We start from the raw sequence: 15,047 nt of genomic DNA, 5'->3' as shown, positions 1-15,047 counted from the left end.
GAATTCAGTGATTTATCACTTACATACAACACCCAGTGCTCATCATAACAAGTGCCTTCCTAATACCCATCACCCATCTAGCCCATCCCCCACTCCCCTCCCTCCAACAGCTCTCAGTTTGTTCTCTATTGTTAAGAGTCTCTATGGCCTATTTCCCTCTCTCCTTTTTGTCTTTCCCCCTTCCCATATATTCTTCTGGTTTCTTTCTTAAATTCCACATATGAGTGAGATCATATGGTATTTGTCTTTCTCTGACTGACTTATTTCACTTAGCGTAACACACTCTAGCTCCAGTCATGTCATTACAAATGGCAAGATTTCTTTCTTTTTGATGACTAATATTCCAGTATAGATATATATCTATATATCCAATATATAGATGTAGATATATAGATATATATCTCACATCTGCTTTGTCCATTCATCAGTCAGTGGAACATTTGGGCTCTTTGCATAGTTTGACTATTGTTGGTAATGCTGCTGTAAACATCAGCGTGCATGTACCCTTCAAATTTGTATTTTTGTATCCTTTGGGTAAGTACCTAGTAGTGCAATTGCTGGATCCTGGGGTAGTATTTTTTTGTTTTTTTGTTTGTTTGTTTTTTAAGATTGATTTATTTTAGAGAGAGCACATTTGAGCAGGGGGAGAGAGAGAGAAGCAGAATCCCTGCTAAGCACAGAGCTTGGAGCATGGAGCCCAATGCAGGGCTTGACCCCATGACCTTGAGACCTTGACCTGAGCTGAAACCACGAGTTGGAGGCTCAACCATCTGAGCCACCCAGGTGTTCCACTTAGTTATATTTTTAACATTTTGAGGAACCTCCATACTGTTCTCCAGAGTGGCTGTATCAGTTTGTATTCCCACCAACAGAGCAAGAGGGTTCCCCTTTCTCCGCAGACTATATAGTTTGCTTTTACCAATACCTGTTGCTTTCTTGTGTTAAGTTTAGCCATCCTGACAGGTGTGAGATGGTATCTCTTTGTGGTTTTGATTCGTATTTCCCTGTTGATGAGTGATGTTGAGCATCTTTTCATGTGTTTGTTAGCCATCTGGATGTCTTTTTTGAAAAGTGTCTATTCATGTCTTCTGCACATTTCTTAACTGGGTTATTTGGTTTTTTGGGTGTTGAGTTTGGTAAGTTCTTTGTAGATTTTGGATACTAACCCTTTATCAGATAAGTTGTTTGCAAATATCTTCTCCCTTTCCATAGGCTGCATTTTGGTTTTGTTGATGTTTCCTTTGCTGTCAAAAAAATTTTTATCTTGATGTGGTCCGGGTAGTTTTTTTTGCTTTTGTTTCCATTGCCTGTGGTGATGCATCTAGTAAGAAGTTACCATGGTCGAGGTCAAAGAGGTTGCTGCCTATGTTCTCCTCTAGGATTTTGATGGTTTCCTGTCTCACATTAAAATCTTTCACCCATTTTGAATCTATTTTTGTGTATGTTGTAAGAAAGCAGTCCAATTTCATTCTTTCTCTGCATGTGACTGTCCAGTTTTCCCAACACCATTTGTTGAAGAGACTGACTTTTTTACATTGGATGTTCTTTCCTGCTTTGCCAAAGATTAGTTGACCATAGAGTTTCCTTGGTTAAATTTATTCCTAGGTATTTTATTCTTTGTCGTGTGATGTAAAACACATTGTTTTCTTAACTCTTCTGCTACTTTTTTAGTGTATAGAAATGAAACATATTTCTGTATATTAATTTTGTGTTCTGGAACTTTACTCAAATTTATTAGATTTAGTAGTTTTTTGGTGGAGTCTCTAGGATTTTTCTATAATATCATGTCATGTCATCTGCAAATAGTGACAGTTTACTTCTTCCCTACCAGTCTGGATGCCTTTTATTTCATGTCTGATGGTCATGACCAGGACTTTGAGTACTATGTTTAATAAAAGACTCCTTCATGCACTTTTTAAGACACTTCTTTTTATGTATCCTGTGATTGTAAAATAAAAACATACACATTGTTGAAATGTGATAAAATAGAGTCAGAAATGAAGCTTAAAAATCATTTAGAATTCCAGCACATACAGATAGTCATTGGAAATATTTTGCAGAACTACCTTCCAAATTTAGACAAACACATCCAAACAGCACACTTTGAAACACTGTATTTGTCTGTATAAGTGAGATTAATCAGTGTACAACTGTGTGTCACTAATATGTATTTATACACATACACACTCTATTGTTAAGTCACTTTTTTTAACATCTGGGAATTTTCAAATATCAAAAGTTCAGGGAAGTCTATAGTTCTTCCCAATACCTTGTTGTACATATATGAGTATTTTAAAGAAAACCTCAGCTATTATATTTTTGTACCTATAAATATTGATTCCTTAGTACATATCCATCCCAGTGGGATTTTTAAAATACAGCCCCATCACACTATTAACAATAAAATAATTTTTAAATATTAAATCCATAATTTTCCCCAGTCATCTCAGAAATGTCTGTTTACAGTTGGTTTCTTCCAATCTGGATCCAGACAAGGTCCAAACAGTATATTTGCTTGGCATGACCTTTCCTTTTTTTTCGTTGCCATTTATCTGAGCATGAACTATGAGAGACTATCTTAACCATGGAAGTGACCCCACCACAAAATGAGAATCACAGCTGGAAGTGCTCAAAAAGAGGCTGAGTGAGCATGTATCCCAGAGGTAATTTGTATATGGTTGTTTTAAAGGCCCTCCCACCTCTAAGACTGTTGTTTGTAGAAGTAAAGTAATCATGGGTGCAATATTCCAGCTACTCTGAGAGAAGCTTGTGCATCTCCACTGGCAGCGATCCAGCTCCCACCAGCATCGATGGTGGGAAGGGGGATAAAGACTCGGCTTCAGTTCTTCCAGTGTCCAGCACTGTGCAGACCACCCGTTTTCTTATCAAGATGATTGGGGCAATGGAGATGATTAGGCAAGCAAATAGGGAACACATCTTTATAGGCTTTGTTTTATTACAAATAGGGCATTCTCTCCTTCATTGTCATTCTAATTCTTATTGTATACCATCTAATGACTAAAATAGCTTCCTCATTTGTTACCCTTTGTTCTTTTACCATGGTAGTTGAGTGTTTGGCTATATTTTTATATTTTATTTTATTTATTTTTAAAAAAATTTTTTTTTTAAGATTTTATTTATTTATTCGACAGAGATAGAGATAGTCAGCAAGGGAAGGAACACAAGCAGGGGGGGTGGGAAAGGAAGAAGCAGGCTCATAGTGGAGGAGCCTGATGTGGGGCTCGATCCCATAACGCCGGGATCACGCCCTGAGCCGAAGGCAGACGCTTAACCGCTGTGCCACCCAAGCGCCCCATATTTTTATTTTTTAAAGTACTGATTCATTACAGTCTTTTCTCTAAATTGCTGGACCTCTATTTTTTTATGATGAATACCAGATTTTTATTCAATTTTTAAGGCCCTCTGTAGTTAATCTCTTATTGAATAAACATGCTGCTTCCCTTGCCATATGGGATTAATGTATCTTCCACAGAAAATTGTATAGACTCCAGGGCAGACAGTTCCAGGCAATACATAAACCATTCCCTTACCCTCTTTGATTTTTTTTTTTTTTTTTTAAGATTTTATTTATCCATGAGCAGGGGGAGAGGCAGAGGCAGAGGGAGAGGGAGAAGCAGACTCCTGGCTGAGCAGGGAGCTGGACTTGAGGCCCGATGAGCCAAAGGCAGACACTTAACCATCTGAGCCACCCAGGCGCCCCTCTCTTACCCTCTTAGAATATTTTTATAGTTATCTCTAAAATGAGAATAATACATATTACTTTATAGAATTATTGGTGTAAAATTATTAGAGTAAAACACTGCACTGTGCTTTGCGGATAGTTCTTTTTACCAATGTCTGTTCCCTTCTGTCATCTGCTTGCTCTCTCTTATTATACCCAAAATTATTTTATTTTTTATTTATTTTATTTTTTTAAAGATTTTATTTATTTATTTGACAGCCAGCGAGAGAGGGAACACAAGCAGGGGGAGTGGGAGAGGAAGAAGCAGGCTCCCAGGGGAGGAGCCTGATGTGGGGCTTGATCCCAGAACGCCGGGATCACGCCCTGAACTGAAGGCAGATGCTTAACGACTGAGCCACCCAGGCGCCCCCCAAAGTTATTTTAATTAGACATACCATTCATTTTGTCCTTAATGGTCTACCAATGAAGCAAATCAGGCTGAAACGTATGCTATTTATTATCTGTGTTGCAACTTGAAAAAAAAGTAGTACATGCTGAATTTTTGGGAAAGTCAGAAAAACTGAATTCCTTCATTCTCTTGTAAAAGATTAAGTGTAAAAGAAGGAATTTTACATAGTGATTAAAAAAAAAAGTTGTTGGTCCTTATAGTTTATGTAACCATGCATGGCTACGATAAGCATTGACGGTTGGAACACCAACTCTTTGACAGTGACAAAGGAGTAACCATATTTTGGTTGTGCCTGTAGAAATTTTCTCAGACTGAATAAAGAACTCTTGATTATTTTTTGATTGCACTCAGCTTTGGTATTCCTGCATAGCTCTTGTGCCTTGTTTCTCAAAGTATCTCCTTTTAAGGTAAGTTGATTTAAAGAGTTTCACAAAAGCGGGTGCCATGGCCAGGTGATCTATGCCCTGGAAGTGTTTTCTAGCAACAAAAGGATTTTGTGGACATTTCGAATAATCCAAGGCATATAAAATTATATCTTCACTCCAGAGTTAAGAACTCCTAGGAAATAAAACTTTTCTGAGACCACAGCATGGGAGCTTTTAGTGTTGATATTTTGTTTACCACTGTCACTTTTTTTTTTTCCATCATCATGCAATTTTTGTACTTTAGTGTTTTCTTTGGTTGGTTATACATTTTCTGGTAGAGCAAGTCAATTTTGTTTCATCATAATAGACAACCATTCATTTAGACCCCAAGCTGCTCAAAGAGGTATTATATAAATACTTGATTAAAAATAATGGCTTTCTGGCTCTCAAGAGAACAGGTGTAGAAATCATAGCCCCATTTATAAACCACACCAACTCAGTCTAATAAAACAGCACTATCTGTAAGAGCCTGAGGATTTAAAGCAAGCTCTGTAACTTCAATTGTACTCTGAATTCATTTTAACCCTTATTTCTTATACTTTAGATAGAAATTTTTGTTTTCGCCTAATTTGGAAATGACTGTAATATGTATAGCTCTATAGACTAATTGCTTTGAGGAATACAGGCATACCTGGGAGATATTGTGGGTTCAGTTCCAGACCACTACAATAAAGTAAAAATGCAATGAAGTGGGTCAAATTAATTTTTTGTTTCCCAGAGCATATCAAATTTATGTTTACACTATAACATTGTCCATTAAAAGTCCAATATCATTATGTCTAAAAATGTGCATACCATAATTTTAAAATACTTTATTGCTAAAAAATGTAACCATCATCTGAGCTTTCAGCAAATTTTAGTCCTTTGCTGGTGGAAGGTTGAAGTTTGCTGACTAATCAGGCTGGAGGAAGCTGAAAGTTGGGGTGGCTGTGGCAATTAAAAAAAAAAAAAAAAGAGCAGTGAAATTTGCTCTATCAATTGACTCTCATTTTCACACATGGTTTTTCTGTAGCAGGCAGTGCTGTTTGATAGCATTTTACCCAGGGTAGAACTTCTTTCAAAATTGGAGTCAGTTCTCTCAAACCTGCTGCTGCTTTATTAACCAAGTTTATGGGATATCCTAAATCCTTTATTGTCATTGCAACCATCATGACATTGTCCCCACCAGAAGTAGATTCCATCTAAAGAACCCACTCTCTGTAAGAAACTACTTCTCATCTGTTCCCATTTTATCATGAGATTACAGCAGTTTAGTCACATCATCAGGCTTCACTTCTAATTCTAGTTCACTTGCTATTTCTACCACATCTGAGGTTATTTCCTCCACCGAAGTCTTAAACCCCTCAAAGTCATCCATGAGGATTAGAATCACCTCTTCCAAACTCCTGTTAATGTTGATATTTTGAGGGGCACCTGGGTGGCTCAGTCATTAAGCGTCTGCCTTCGGCTCACGTCATGATCCCAGGGTCCTGGGATCGAGCCTTGCATCGGGCTCCCTGCTCCACGGGAAGCCTGCTTCTCCCTCTCCAACTCCCCCTGCTAGTGTTCCCTCTCTCACTGTGTCTCTCTCTGTCAAATAAATAAAATCTTAAAAAAAAAGGTTGATATTTTGACTTTCCCATGCATCAGAAGTGTTCTTAACAATGTCTAGAGTGGTGAATTATTTCCAGAAGTTTTCAATTTACTTGACCAGATCCATCAGAGGAATGATTGTCTGTGGCAGCTATAGCCTTATGAAAGGTGTTTCTTAAATAATAAGACTTGAACGTTGAAATTACTCCTCTAGACATGGGATGCAGACTAGACACTGTGTTAGCCGGCATGAAAACAACATTGCTGTCACTGTCCATCTCTATCCGAGCTCTTGGGTGACTACGTGCATTGTCAATGAGTGGTTATATTTTGAAAGAAATCTTTTTGTTTCAGCAGTAGTTTTCAGCACTGGACTTAAAGTACTCAGTAAGCCATGTTGTAAACAGATGTGCTGTCATCCAGGCTTTGTTGTTGGGCTTCTAGAACACAGGCAGAGTAGATTTAGAATAATTCTTATGGGCCCTTAGATTTTCGGAATGGCGAGCCTTGGCTTCAACTTAAAGTCGCAGTTAGCTGCCTTAGCCCCTAAAAAGAAAGTGAGCCTGTCCTTTGAAGCCTTGCATTGACTTTTGCTTTCCAGCAATGAAATTCCTGAATGGCATCTTCTTCCAATATAAGGTTGTTTTGTCTACACCAAAAAGCTGTTGTTTAGTGTAGCCACCTTCGCTTATTATCTTGGCTACATCTTCTGGTACTTGCTGCAGCTTCTCCATCAGCCCTTGCTGCAGCTTCTCCATCAGCCCTTGCTGCTTCACCTTGCACTTCTGTGTTATGGTGATGGCCTTTTTCCTTAAACCTCATGAACCAACCTCTGCTAGCTTCAAACCTTCCTTCAGCTTCCTCACCTCTGTCAGCCTTCACAGTATTAGACTTAGGGCCTTGCTCTGGATTAAGCTTTGGCTTAAGAGATTGTTGTGGCTGGTTTGATCTTCTGTCCAGACCACTGAAACTTTCTCCATATCAGCAATAAGGCTGTTTTGTTTTCTTATTCTTAGTGTGTTTACTGGAGTGGCACTTTTCCTTTAAGAACTTTTCTTTTGGGGCACCTGGGTGGCTCAGTCTGTTAAGCGTCTTCCTTTGGCTCAGGTCATGATCTCAGGGGCCTGGGATCGAGCCCTGCATCAGGCTCCCTGCTCAGTCGAGATCCCGCTTCTCCCTCTCCCTTTGCCCCATCCTCACTTCTGCTCTCTCACTCACTCTATCTCAAATAAATAAAATGTTAAAAAAAAAAAAAAAACTTTAGTGTTCACAACTTGGACTGGTACAGGAGGTCTAGCTTTTGGCCTATCTTAGCTTTCAGCATGCCTTCCTCATTAAACTTAATCCTTTCTAGCTTTTGATTTAAAATGAGAGACGCATGACTCTTTTACTTGAACACTTAGATGCCATTGTAGTGTTATTAATTGGCCTCATTTCAATATGGTTGTCTCAGGGAATAGAGGGGCCCAAGGAGAGGACGAGATATGGGGAATGGTCAGCTGGTGGAATAAGCAGGTCACACATAACAGTTATCAGTTAAGTTTATTGTTACATATGGGTACAGTTTGTGGTACCCCCAAACAATTACAGTAATAACATTTAAGATCACTGATCACAGAGCACCATAACAAATAAAATAATAATTAAACAGCTTAAAAGATGTGAGAATTACCAAAGTGTGACAGAGGCATGAAGTGAGCTAATACCATTAGTAAAATGTCACCTATACACTTGTTTGATTCAGGGTTGCTACAAACCTTCAATTTAAAAAAAAAAAAAGGTATTATCTGTGAAGTGCAGTAAAGCTAAGTGCAGTGAAATGAGGTAGCCTATATACATTATTTTGCACTAAGTTGTGGTCTAAGGAATTTATTGTGTAGTTGGAGAAGAATGAATCAAGCATAAACTGTTAAGTATTAATTAAAATGGGGCTACAACTATCAGTTATTTCTTAGCTTTCTCCAGCTTCACACTAAACACCTAAGATAAAAATACAGAAAAAGAGGGGGCACTTGGGTGGCTCAGTTGGTTAAGTCCAACTCCTGATTTTGGCTCAGGTGATAATCTCTGGGTCATGGGATTGAGCTCCACATTGGGCTCTGTGCTGGGCATGGAACATGCTTGGGATTCTCTCTCTCTTTCCCTCTTCTTCTGCTGCTCCCCCTGCTCGCTCTCTCTCAAAATAAAAATATACGTACAGAAAAAGAAAAAGGATGAAAAATAAATAGCTATTAACAGAGTGTAGAAAAATTTCCACTAATTGAAAGGCTATTCTAACTAAAATTGGAACATAAGCCAAGTCTACTCACACCATACTGCATGAAATAGAACATACGTCTTGGTGTGAAGGAAAATCATATGTACTTTCCTCCATCCCCTACTCCCAGTTCAGAAATGAAAGTTTTGACAGAAGGTAATGATGGACAACCATCTGTCTACTTTCTTAGTGATTTTTAAAAAAATTGTAGTTGGCATACAGTGTTACATTAGTTTTAGGTATACACCAGCATGATTTGATAAGTGTATACATTATGTTCTGCTCAGCACAAGTGTAGCCACCATCTGTCACCAAACAACGCTATCACAGTACCACTGACTACGTTCCCTATGCTGTACCTTTTATCTTCGTGTCTTCATTACATAACTGGGAGCCTGTATCTCCTGCTCCTGTGCACTCATTGTGCCCATCTCTCCATTCCCCTCCATTTGGCAACCACCAGTTTGTTCACTCTGTTCATGGGCCTGTTTCTGCCTAAATTGTTTGTTTTTTAGATTCCACATGTAAATGAAATTATATGGTGTTTGTCTTTCCCTGACTTTTTTCACTTTGCATAATATCTTCTAGATGCATCCATGTTTTTGCAAATGGTAAGATCTCATTCTGTTTTATGCCTGAGTGATATTCTGTGTGGTGTGTGTGTGTGTGTGTGTTTAGACCATCTTCTCTGTACATTCATCTAATGATGAAATCTCAGGTTGTTTCCATATCTTGGCTATTGTAAATAATGCTGCAGTAAACATAGGGGTACGTATGTCTTTTCAAATTAGTGTTTTTGGGATTTTGGGGGGGGTAAATACCTGATAGTAGAATTACCGGACCGTATGGTATTTTGAATTTTTAATTTTTTGAGGAATCTAGATACTGTTTTTTACAGTGGCTGCACCAACTTGTATTCCCACCAATAGTGCATGAGGTTCCTTTTTCTCTGCACCCTTGCCAGCACTTGTTACTGTTTTTGCGATTCTAGTCATTCCACCAGATCTAAGGTAATATCTCATTGTGGTTTTGTTTGCTTTTTCCTTATGATTAGGGGTGGTGTTGCATGTAGGAAGAGTAGCATGTTTTTGTGTGTTCGTTGGTCATCTCTACATTTTCTTTAGAAACATGTCTTTTCAGGCTCTCTGACCATTTTTTAACTGGGCGTAATTTTTTAATTATTTTTTTGGTGTTGTATGAATTTTTTGTTTTGGATATTAACTCTCACCCGTTGTATCATTTGCATCATCATGATGCGTATGGTCACCATGATGCCCTCGTCATCATGATATCATCATCATATCTTCCCCTAGTCAGTAGGATGTGTTTTCATTTTGTTTATGGTTTCTTTTGCTGCACAAAAATTGTGTTTTTTGTTTTTTGTTTTTTTTTTGCGGTATTTGCAATTGTTTATTTTTTATTTTGTTTCTCTTGCCTGAGAAGACATATCTAGAAAAATGTTGCTAAGGCCAATGTCAGACTGCTGCCTGTATTTTTTACTAGGAGTTTTATGGTTTCAGGTCTCACATTTAGATCTTTCATCCATTTTGAGTTTATTTTTGTGTATGATATAAGAATGTGGTCCACTTTCATTCTTTTGCATGTGGCTGTCCAGTTTTCCCAGTACCATTTATCGAAGAGACTGTATTTCCCCCATTGTGTCTTCTTGCCTCCTTTGTTGTAGATGAATTGACCATATGGGCGTGGGTTTATTTCTGGGCTCTGTTTTGTTCTCTTGATCTCTGTGTCTGTGTGTCTGTTTTTGTGCCAGTATTATACTGTTTTGATTGTTACAGTTTTGTAGTAGATCTTGAAATTTGGGATTGTGATACCTGTAGCTTTGTTGTGTAGCTCAAGGTTGCTTTGTCTATTCAGGGTCTTTTGTGGTTCCTTACAAACTTTAGGTTTATTCTACTTCTATGAAATATGCTATAGGTATTTTGATAGGGATTACATTGAATTTGTAGATTGTTTTGGGTAATATGTACATTTTAACAATATTCTCCCAATCCATAAGCATAGAATATCTTTGTGTCATTTTCAGTTTATTTCATTAGTGTCTTATAGTTGTCAGCATACAAGTCTTCCATTTTCTTAAGTTAATTCTTCGGTATTTTATTCTTTTTGGTGCAATTGTAAATGGAATTGTTTTCTTAATTTCTATTTTGGCTACTTTGTTGTTAGGGTATAGAAATGTAACATTATTGCATATTAATTTTGTATGCTGCAACTTAACTAAATTTCTAATAGTTTCGTGGTGAAGTACTCAGCATTTTCTGTTTAGTATCATGGTATCTGCAAATGATGAGTTTTACTTCTTTACCAATTTGGTTGCCTTATGGTGCTGCTTTTTTAAACAGCAATAGGGCTGCTGTCCTCACTTTGCCCCTGTCTCCGTATCATCTTTTATACTCATTTGTAATTAAAGTTCTAGAAAACAGTCGTCATTAGGCAGAGAATGGGATGAAACTTAAACTGCTCTACCATATTTATAAATAAAATATGATCGAAGAGGTAAAATAGCAGTTCATATTAAGTATTACAGTTTTTCATTTATCTCCTATGTTGTTAAAAAGTAAAGTGCTAGTTGAATAAGCCCATGACAGTCCCATCTGAGGCTAAAAAAGACTTCTTCCAAGGTCTCTGTTCACTGAGATTTGGCCCAGGAAAGTGGATACAGTTATTTGATGTAAAAAAAACCAAAAAACAAAAAAACCGAAGACCAAGGTCAGACCACACACCCTACTTATTAGTAATGACTGGGCATCTATGTAGAGCTATCCTCATTTGATGAGGAATGAACAGAAAACATCAACCCTAGACAAACTTTGGCTGAGCCAGCTTGAACATTTAGAGGAAGAACATACTTTTGAAAATTATTTTCTATAGGAATTAGGGGAAATTTTGGAAATGTTTTTGATCAGCTTAATAGCATTCAAGTAATCTGTTCGTGAGAAAGAAACATCTGTGGTTTAAGCCATCCAGCCTGTGGTATTTTGTTGCAGCGGGCGAAGCTGAGAAAGACAAGATACAAATGTCCAAAAGTAGTCCAAAAGGGAACTAATTGGCGTCAAAAAGATAAAGGCAGAAACCCAAGAGAAAAATGAGCAAAGTATATAAAATATATGAACGTATATATAAACATAGACTAATGCAAACTCATCAGTAATGAAAGAATTACAGTTTAAAACAACTGATATTATACTATATGCTGAATAAATTTTTAAACATTAGAAAATCAAGTTCTTAGATTAGTTAGGAAGGAGGGAGTCTTTAATGCACTTCCAGTTATATGTAAACTAATATAGGCTCCCCGGAAAGGAATTTGACAGCATTTCATGAAATTTAGCATGCCAAAATCTTATAACCCAGCAATGTTATTCTGTTTAGAGGGCAGAGAGCTTAATAGACCCACAAGGGAGCTTGTATAAATGTATTCATTTATATGCACTGCTTGTGCTATGAGGAACAGTTAGGCAGAATAGGTATCTATCACCCAAAGGACGGATATGTAAGAAGGGAGAGAATAACTGCAGAGGCAGTTGTAAAGAACTAGATGTTCCCTGGTTTTATGAGTTGATTTTTGAAACTCAGTTCTGAGTGGAGGGAAGAAAATAGGTAAGAAATTGTGGCATACTTTTTTTTTTTAATAAATTCTGATATGTATCAAATCACATATGTTTTTCAAAGATGTATATTTATCAAGATATACATAATAAACATTAAAGTGGTTATGGTAGATGGTGATGGGATTGAGATCTAAAACTGGAAGTTTAGAGGAAAAAATGTGAGGGGTTTCATATGAACTAATAGCATGGCATGGCATAAACTGTAGAGTATGATTCATTCAAGTATCTCCTGAAATTCAAAGCAACAATCAAAAAATTTTTTAAAAAGAAATGAATAATCTGAGGCATGTTGGCAAATAAATAGGAAAAGGCTAACACATTAGAATACAAATTAGTTTTACTCTAATTTGGTCAATAATGTTGAGGATCAGCAATGTTATGAATGCAGAGTCTTTCCGGTAACAAAGGTAAAAATAAAACAACATAAAGAAAACAATGAGAGATCTAAGAAAAGTTACATGGGTCGTGGAATTCTTGAAGAAACCAGAAGAGAAGCAGTAGCAAATGACATTAGTGGGGGGAAAGTTTTTGAGTGCTAATTATTTAGCTCAAAAGAGCCTACCACATTCCAATAAATTAATAAAGTCAAATCAGTAAAAATAGATATATGCTTACATAGATGGTCACATTTGTTTTTATATTTCAAGAATATGAGAAGGGAGATTTATAGTTTTGTTGGGGGAAATTTGCTCATAAAGAATATATAATCTAGCAAAATACTTAGTATTATGTATGGTGCAGAAAGTATGTTACAGTCTGCTTTTGTTGGAAAGGGGAAGTGGAAATTAGAATTGGAGATAAAACAAAATTCAGTATTGATTTAAATTATGTAAAAAAGTATACTAAAATGCAGAGTCATTATCTCTAAGAGGCTAAATTATTTGAGATTCCTTTTTTATATTTTTTCCCAAGTATCACACAATGTGCACGTATTTCTTTGAAACCAGGAAAATATATCTCTAATTCGTAATAGAAAATACTAATCATAACGTAATAGCAAGTTAAAATAACTCATTATTCAGTAGGTTAACCTAGCATGGGTAGAAGAGAAAGAAAAAACATGTAAATGAACCCAGGTATTCATCTGGATACTGAGAGCAAGACCTACTAATTAATTATATGCCTGAGCATTTACAGGTATCAACAGCCCAAGTGAGAAAAATTGAGGACAATGTCTTCTCTTAGAGAACTAGCTTCACAAAGGATTATGTTTCCTGTTCTGGCACATTTGAGAATTGGAGCATTAGTAGTTCTGATGAACAGATTATTTTCATTATACTAAAGCTTGTATTTCAATACTATGAATTAATGGAACGTCAAATTACACATTAATTCTCAGTATCAGATCTCTTAAAGGATTTTCTTGAGTGTTGCAATATGCTCTCTGTTATTAAAAGTTTTTATTTTATTAGTTGTTTTGAAGATAGTAAAACACCATGTCAATTAATAGGAAACTAATAACTTAGTCCCCAAAGATTGCCTTCCTACTTCCAGATCTTGTATTCCTTCTACATTAATATCTACAGTACATTTTGAATTTAAACTCTAATTAAATGGGGATATTAATTTGCATTACTACAGAAGCTGGGGCAGCTGGCATTATCAATGACCCCCTGAAGCCTGGAATTTTTCTTTGTATCCTGGAGGTGCCTCAGCGCTATGTATGGGACTGAGGTGGCCCTGAGGGACTTAGGGTAGACGAATACATTTCTGTGGACAAACCCTTTAATATCTTTGTTTAGAAATCCTGTTTCTTTTAAATGTGTCTCCCATGTTCCATTCTACTTTACATTGATAACTTTAAGACAATCAGAAGGACCAGAAGAGAACTGTAATACTGACGGTTATTAGGGAGAAACCTGGGCTTTGGCTACAAAGAGCAAAAAAGTAAAAAAGGGTTGAGTGCGAAGTGGTCAGGTAGTCTACTAGGTTTATCAAATGTTAAGGATTATCAAATGTTAAAATAACAGACATTAATATTAGTCTAATATCTAACAGAATTGGAGTGGACTGGAAAAGCAAGCTGAACACTATTAAGGTTACCTCTCCTACCCAAGGATCTGTCATTTTTTGAAAAGCTCGATTGCTAGTCTTTTTTTTTTTTTAAAGATTTTATTTATTTATTCAACAGAGATAGAGACAGCCAGCGAGAGAGGGAACACAAGCAGGGGGAGTGGGAGAGGAAGAAGCAGGCTCATAGCGGAAGAGCCTGATGTGGGGCTCGATCCCATAACGCCAGGATCATGCCCTGAGCCGAAGGCAGATGCTTAACCGCTGTGCCACCCAGGCGCCCCTCGATTGCTAGTCTTGACAGTGGTTTTTCTCTCTCTCCAGATACTGCTTTGGAACACTTTGCTCCACATTCTGCATTTATTCGGCTCCTTTGCTTTTGGCGTAGTTTGCCACTAGCTAGTACATGAACATCTGTTTAGTACAAGATTTTGTTGCATAGATGATACTAGGAAGGGTGCCCTGAGAAAATATCCCTAAAGTGGTGGTTGATAGAAAACTGTTAGTATTAACAGTGAGATAAATACAGACGTTGGGGGTGAGTGTTTAGAAACTTTTATGGCAATTAGACATTGTCATGATATCCAAATGTGTTGCTAGTGACTGGTCTGGTTGAACCAGGTGTAGACCATTCCGAGTGTAGCTGGACTTGAGTGCCAGGTTGCAGAAGGCACAAATACATTGTGCTCTAGTTACAGTATAACGTGTCATATTTCAAGATGAGTTGTAACTGCAACTCACACAAAATTTGGAATGCCCTCATTAAGGATGTAAATTTAGTAAACAGGATAAATTGTTGAAGCTGGCTACTGATAAAATTTAGAAGATTAGTTGAAAATATAGTGTTTCTTACTCTGCTTTGGATAAAAAGGTAAAATTAACATTCTGAGCTTGATGAAATTGTTTTAAGAGCTGTTCATCCTTTCCTGTCAGTGTACCTGTGTGAGATTGCTATTATGAGTTTGATTTAACAAATGTAGTTATATTTTAGATAAACATTATT

This window comes from Ursus arctos, unplaced genomic scaffold (genome assembly GCF_023065955.2).
Source record: "Ursus arctos isolate Adak ecotype North America unplaced genomic scaffold, UrsArc2.0 scaffold_3, whole genome shotgun sequence".
NCBI lineage: Eukaryota > Metazoa > Chordata > Mammalia > Carnivora > Ursidae > Ursus > Ursus arctos.
Note: the sequence above shows the minus strand (reverse complement) of the source record.